The sequence below is a fragment of the Pinus tabuliformis genome, chromosome 6 (assembly GCF_031772625.1).
Source record: "Pinus tabuliformis cultivar Carrire ecotype Pingquan chromosome 6, CPIR1, whole genome shotgun sequence".
Taxonomy (NCBI): domain Eukaryota; kingdom Viridiplantae; phylum Streptophyta; class Pinopsida; order Pinales; family Pinaceae; genus Pinus; species Pinus tabuliformis.
Window position 1 is genome coordinate 1,984,323,610 of NC_142292.1, and position 7,513 is coordinate 1,984,331,122.

The window sequence follows — 7,513 nt, forward strand, 5'->3', positions numbered from 1 at the left end:
AAAAGATTGTGTCTTTCTTTTCCTCTAGTAGCTAGGATTTTCATTGCACAAAAGAGATAAAAGTTTGTTTATCATCTTTAGATTGCATTTTAGGAATTACATCTACATCTCGTGGTGAACCCAAAAGGCAAACTTCATAAGCAAGATCAACTTAAAATAAATTCAATGAATCTAACAACGCTTTGGAACTTAAAGCACAACATTTAGAGGTCTAGGCTAGAGACGTATTCCGGCGTCGTAAAGCCTGGTAACTGTTGTCCTCACTGATGGTTGGGTGATTCCTCCACTTTGAGACGATAAGTGCCAGTACGGACTTGTGCTCCCACGTACCGTCGAGTATATTTTGGGAGACCCCTATAGGCTTAAATCCTTTATCCATAGGAAGCCATGTCTGCCGCCCTATCGATCGCAATGCACTGAACACAGCATTCGGGAAGATTGACTGTCGTACCGTAAAAAGTATTCTACAGTTTTGCGATTGGTTTGGTACTCCCTCTACCTAGACCTCCAGAGCAGTCCCTTTCGTTCCTTTTCAGACTCCTTAACGGAAAAGGTCCATCTGAGCACTTGTCACTTCAGGCTCATTAAAAATCGAAGGAGACTAGAGTCATCTTTTGTTTTTTCTCGACTCTTAAAAACTGAAAAAACAAGTTGTGTCAAAGCGTATAAAATTTATTTTAAACGGAATATTCATTACCCTTTCCTACGTTGATCTTGGGTTGAGAAAATGGAGTCTACCAACCAAGGAATTCCCCTTGGAGGAAATCCTAGTCCCTTCTCCTCTTGGGGAGATGTTGGTGCGCCCCATATGGCCACATTGTCGCTTCCAGGGCTGACAATTGGTTTGCCTGTTTGGCTCTTCTCAACCTCTATCGTTCAGAACACCACTATTCCTGAACAATCGAATCAGCAATTAGACGAGTCCAGAGTTGCCCACCAACCTTCTACTTCCTCTAATTTTTCCTCTCCTCCTTCCTCTTCGCTTGATGGGGCTGGTAAAGCCAAAAGTCAAGTTCCTAAGGAGAAGAAGGAAAAGAAGAAGAAAGAGAAGAAGAAGAAGGAGCCAAAGGCGAATGGGGGAAAACGAGTGTCGTCTAACGAAAATCCACACACTGCACCGACCAGGCCTAAATCACCATGTGTCATTTGCAAAGGAGACCACTTTCACAGAGATTGTCCTTGCATCCCTCGGATATTAAGGAACTGGTCTCCTCGTTTGCACAACCCGGTGTCGTCAACCTCTGATAATCATGTTGAAAACACACCGTCGACTAGTGAAAGTGAAGCCCTAGGACAAAAAGGAAAATATAGATTTCCTTGTAAGCTGTGTGAAGGCGATCATGTTGTTCACTGTTTTCCCTTCTTAGATGAAGCTAAAAGAGTTTTGGATGATCGTTCGGTTTCACCGTTACGACTTCCTCCTGGATATAAAAAACTCTTGTCGAGTCCGTCACTAGTCGAAAATTCGGCTGACCCGCTCAAGTGGTCGGCCGAAGCATCTGTCATTGGAGATGAACCATCTGAATCCACACCAGACGAAAGTCAAAAGGTCGAGGTGGCAGTTGACCCGGTTTTGCCTTCAGAAGTTCCATCTTCAGATGATACAATCACTGAAGAGAACAAGGATGACACCGTCCAAATTCTTTTCATAAGCACAGACTCCAACGAACATGGGGACAATTTACCCGTTCCTTTACCGCAAGAAGGAAGTTCGTCAGAGTCGTACCCCGGCCGTCTATTCGGTCCCACCTCCAAGCAACCTAGTTGTCTCCTTCGACTGGAATCAACTAGGCAAACCCCGTTTACCAGCTAGTGTACCATTCTGAATTATTGTTCAAATATATAGAATGGTTATGGCTAGTACCATCATAGATGAAGGGGCTTCTGTGAGTATCCTTTCCTCAACTGCTTGGAAAGCGCTTGGTTCGCCATCGCTTTTGCCTGAGATGAGAAATCTGACAGGCTTTGATAAAGGAACCAGTCGAACTTTATGGATCCTTCCCAATGTGCCCATAACATTAAGAAGGAAAACAGTTCGCATGAACGTAATGGTAGTTCAAGGACCCCTGGATTACAATCTACTCCTTGGATGAGACTATATTTATTGCATGGGAGAAATTGTCTCCTCACTCTTTAGAGTAATGTGTTTTCCGCACGAAGGAAGAGTGGTCAAGCTCGTGGACCAGCTTTCATTTCCCGGATCATACAGAGCAAATAGTCATATACCATCCCTGAATGGTCTTTTCACGCAAGAAATGTCTCAATCTCCAGTCCGTCCTCCCGATGAGTGCAAGTAATTTGGAGGGATATGACTGAAACCCAGGGGGCATGCACCTTGGTCTGCTTCGGCAGGAAAACTTCGAGTATAGGGTAGGTTTCCGCGGGAGAATATGACTAGTCTGTACCCCCGTCCGTGATTGGAAGAGGGGGTTATTCTAGAACAAGATTCTCTTGTCAAAGTTATGTGAGTTGGCGAGCGCCGCCACTCACCTTTGTTTATCTCGGTAGGCATCGCCGAAGAAGTGTTTTGTTTGCGCCGTAAATAGAACAATCTTTGGGTAACCTATAAGAGGTAGGCCTCTCTCAGTAAAACAAATGTTTTAGCGGAAAGAAGTAGGGGTAACCTTGAAACTCTGTTTTATACCTGGGGGCATGCAAACCTTTTAGAGTGCAAACAAAGAGCGATTATTTATCTGTTTTTTGGATTAGTCGTTTCCTAACTTGCATAAAGAAAGGATGTGGGGCAAAACTCTAAAAGCTGTCGTTTTATATGAGACATTCTTATCACACGACTGGATTAATCGAGCAGTGTTACCACAAGGTTCAAGCTCGTTAAAAAATAAACCCGCACCGAGCAAATGTTTCCACCCGCGTTTAAGCTCGTTAAAAAATGAACTATTCCCCGGTAAATAACCACCGTGAATGTAGTACTTTAGCCATAAAAGCCTTGGTTGTGTTTGCACCGTCACCTCCACTTTTTCATTGGCCGATCATTCACCTCCACTTGATTGTTTACCCATTTTGAGGAACAGCTGCGAAGAGTGATTTCACTAGCCATCCTTGTGATACTGCCGTGATTGGAAAATTCCAAACCTTACCTGGAATCAGCTGCTACCCATTTTATCACTCGTTCCTCAAAAGACGAGTCTTCTTTAAGCTCTTTTCAACTGACTCGTAAAATATGAAAAGATTGTCGAGTCCTTGGCCTTTCAGCTCGCTAAAGGGACAGGAAGTGCTATCCCTCATCTAGATTTTAATCTTTTTGGACCTGAGGGAATATTGCACAAAAAGATCGAGCGCTTGTTTTGTTCGGATCGTTAAAACTATCGAAAATTCATCCCTTCTGTATTCTTTTATACTTTTTCGGACTTAAGGGATTAGATGACGAAAAAGGAATTTTGGAGTTACCTTTACGTACCTTTTCAGACTCTCTAAAATTGAAAAGGACCGAGTTATCTTTGTCGTTAAACTCGTTAAAAAGATTAATAGCGACAAACTTGTCTTTAGACGAGAACGAGTTTCACTATCGCTAGGCTCGTTAAAACATAGCGATGGGTTTGCCCGAAGGGAAAATTATAGAACAAGCATATGTTATCCTCCTCAAGCTTGACAAAAATAAAGAGGTACTGGTCAACAATGACTGGGGAAAAATTGGGAAGAAAACTCAAAGAATCTTTATTGGTAGCAAGTCGCTCTTGAACATGACACTTCCACTCCATGTCTGAGTCGGGTTGGGTTGTTTCATTCACCGGTCACATCGCCATGGTCACACCATACCATCCACATTTGGGGTTAATGCTACCAATCCATCACATCAGTGTCGCCGACATGTTCAAGAGAAGTCATCCAGAAAAGCCACCTGTGTCCCACCCACTACCATACATTATATTCCATTCTTTCATGACCGCCACCCTGAACCGTATATCATCAAATCGTTTTCACCTCCATCAAAATCATTTGCTCCGTTCCGTGTCATTGATGTGGGATTCATTAAGGCCCTCCTCTGACGGATCACTTCTTGTCGACATCAGCTCATTATCCAAGAAGTTGGTCTAGGAACACCCCATCCAGTACTTTGAAGCTTGCATGCCTCAATGGAAAGTTTCTCACTTCCGGCAACAGGTTTACATCAATGACCTTCGACCGAAAGATTTTGCGTGGTGTTCGACGCCAAGTCCTTTATTCACACCACGTGAATTGTACTGCAGTACCTTGAGGATCATTATCATTATCGGTGATTCCTCTCGTGCTTGTTAACAGTTCACATCATTGACTGGTAATCAAGCGATGTCTTTCCATGTTCGACTTCAGAACATTTCTCACATGGATCGACTTGTACTTCGAGTGAAGATCGGATGAGATTGAAGACCCTGGATCTAGTTTCATCCATCCGGGCTGCGATATACATCCAGGGAAATAAAGACATTAAATGTACAAGAATTACAGCACAGATAATCATCCTACCAAAAGGATGATGGCTCTATCAGAATCATCAGTCTACAATCAGACGATTGTCTGTCCTATGTACATGAAAATGAATTTATAAAGCTGAGCATGGGAATGCCCGCCTCAGCTAGATCATGAAAAACAGTATGAAGATAATGTATTGTATTGTATCTTATTACAGGTCTCCTCCCAGCATTGAAAGAACTTCGGATCCTCATAATAAAGCATTTCACCCGACACCAAAAGGTTAACGGCCTCATACTTTAGGGGGCAACTGTTATAGACATTTTTGTGCCTTACAACTCCAAGCACGAAATTTCCATAAACCAAGGGCTCCTAAGTCCCTAAAAGTGTTGTTCTAACCCCTAAAGGAACAAGGTCAACAAACTACAGCTTCTCCCAGAAGTTCTCCACCAGAAACTGCTCAGAATAAGTCAAAACAGGATCATTTCAGCTGCTCCACTGGCTAGGTGCATTGCATTGCACCCAAATACACTGGCAAGGTGCGTTGCAATGCACCTAAATGCACTATGAGGGTGTGTTGGGCGAGAAATGACAAATGGCAGTGTCATTCCGCGAGGTGGAGAGGAAATGGAAGCTTCCAGAATCTTCTCCTGTGACACTTGCCTCACTGAATTCGACCAAGGATGAGTAAGAGGCCTTCAGTCTCCAAGTGGAAGCAAGAACTGACAGAGAGAAGACACTGATCAAATCACAAGTTGACTCATCATCCTTACACATATCTATATATGGATCCCTCATCCCAGAGATCCAGAGGCTGGAATTTTGCACATTGTAAGGAATTGTTGTTGGTTTTTAGACAAACATCAAAGTATTGGGTGATCTATGCTTTGTTGGAGGTGAAGAGGGGATTCTTTGCTGGGAGGTTGATGCTGGGTCAGGAACCACCGGTTGTAACTCCTCCTGGATCTTTTCTTGTTTATCAATAAAAACTATTTGAGTTTTTCCTCCATGCTTTTGTATCATTGATGCTTGTTACATTTGTATGGTTAACTTAAATCTGATCCTAAGTTGTTTATGAATATAGATCCATGTCTTTGTATAGTGTTCTTCTTCTGTGATCTTACAGGTACTTGGTGAAGCTGGGCAAGTAAGGGAGCAGGTAGCTGGAAGTTGTCAAAGAAGAGAGGGATTGGATCAAAGGATTAGCGCAAGGCACAGGTTGGTTCTTTCTATTCCTCTCTATCTATAGTTCATAAAGGAAATACAAAAGTAGTTTTTCTCTGTTTGTTTCTAAGGCAGCTGTCACACCTTAGTGGGATAGAGCAGTTCTAAATAGACACTTTTCCCGGTAACACATATGCCACGTTGTCTCTCTCTCCCCCCATATCTATCTATCTCTCCCTCTTCCTTTCCCTCTCTCTTTCTCTTTCTTCCCCATCTCTCTCTCTCTCTCTCTCTCTCTCTCTCTCTCACACACACACACACACACACTAACTCTCCATCTCTCCCTTTCCACTCCCTCTCTACCTTTCTCTCTCTATGTCTTTCTTCCCCTTCCAACTCCATATCTCTCCCCTCTCTCTCAAGTCCTCTCTCTTTTTCCTTCCTTTATCTCCCCTTCTCTCCCACCTCCCTCTGTCTCTGCCCCCATCATACACACACACTCTCTCCACCCTCCAACTCTATCACCCTCTCCCTCCCTCTCCCCCTCTCCCCCCTCCATATATATGTCTCCATGTCTCTCTCTTCCCCTTCTTTCCTATCTTTATCATCTCTTTTCTCTCTCTTCCCTTGTATCCTCTCTCCCTTGTCACCCCCTCTCTTTTCCCCTCCAAATGCATCTCTCTCCCTCCCTCTCTCCCCCTCCTCTCTCTCTTCCTTTCTCTCTCTCACTATGTCTCTCACCTCTATGTCTTTCTCCCACGCTCTATTACCCTTCCATCTCACTCTCTTTCTTAAATATGATCTCATTGTATTGTATTTAAGAAAGTATTTAAATTAATAAAAAACATAATTGGTTGTAAAATATTAAACCTATGTTTTGGATCAATCATGTTAAAGAAAATACAATAATAAAAAGATTAAAAGAATCACTCACTATCTTTCCTCTATCATTGTTAATCACTTTGCTTTCTCACTTCGCTTGGATCCTTGGTTAAGATGCATCTATAATTGTTCTTTATAACTTTATTTATATTATATAAAATTCCCATATGTATATATCAAAGTATTCTCATTTTTTAATTTATTAAAACCTCCATTTAATCTCTATGAAAATATTGTTAGTAGTCCTAAGGTTGGAGGGTTTAGATATACCTCAAAAGTAATTATAACTTTTTTGCTCTTAGATTTAATTAAAAAATGTTATAAAATTAAATTAAAATAAAATATTTGTAAAATATTTCTATTTTGAAATAAGTTTTTTTTGGCATGTGGTATTATAAGCCATGGTATTGGCCCATGGTATTGTAACAATTAAAAGCCTAGATCCATAACATAATAATCAAAAGTCTAGATGGCCCATGGTATTGATAAGCCATGGTAGTAGGCCCTTTCTCTTGTGTATATTGGCCCATGGTATTATAAAAAAAACATACTTAGAAATTAATAATATCCATGGTAAATATTCATGATTAAAAATCTTGTCATATAATAAATATTAACTTTTTATCCGCTTATTAATTAAATTTATAGATGGAACACATCTATATTAAGTGTTACAAATATATTGATTACATAAAATATAATATTACAATATTGTACGTTACCCAATATTTATAACCACCCCGATCTAATATTAATTAAAATGTAATATTATTAAATTTTACCTAATATTTCAGGTCAGACCCCACCCTAAATATTACATTCTACTCAATATTTCCCCTCACTCCTACTAATTTTATTGAGCACCTTCCATTATATTGAGTTTACCTTCCTACAACTGAAGGCAAGGAAATTTAAATTTATCTAGTTATTCTTATTATAGAAATCACACAACTGAAAACTTAAATGCCAGGAAATTTACCTCATTATTATTACAAGATATGCCCAATTGAATCCTCCGCTTCCTTTACCTAATTTTCTTTGTTATTCAATGAATAAG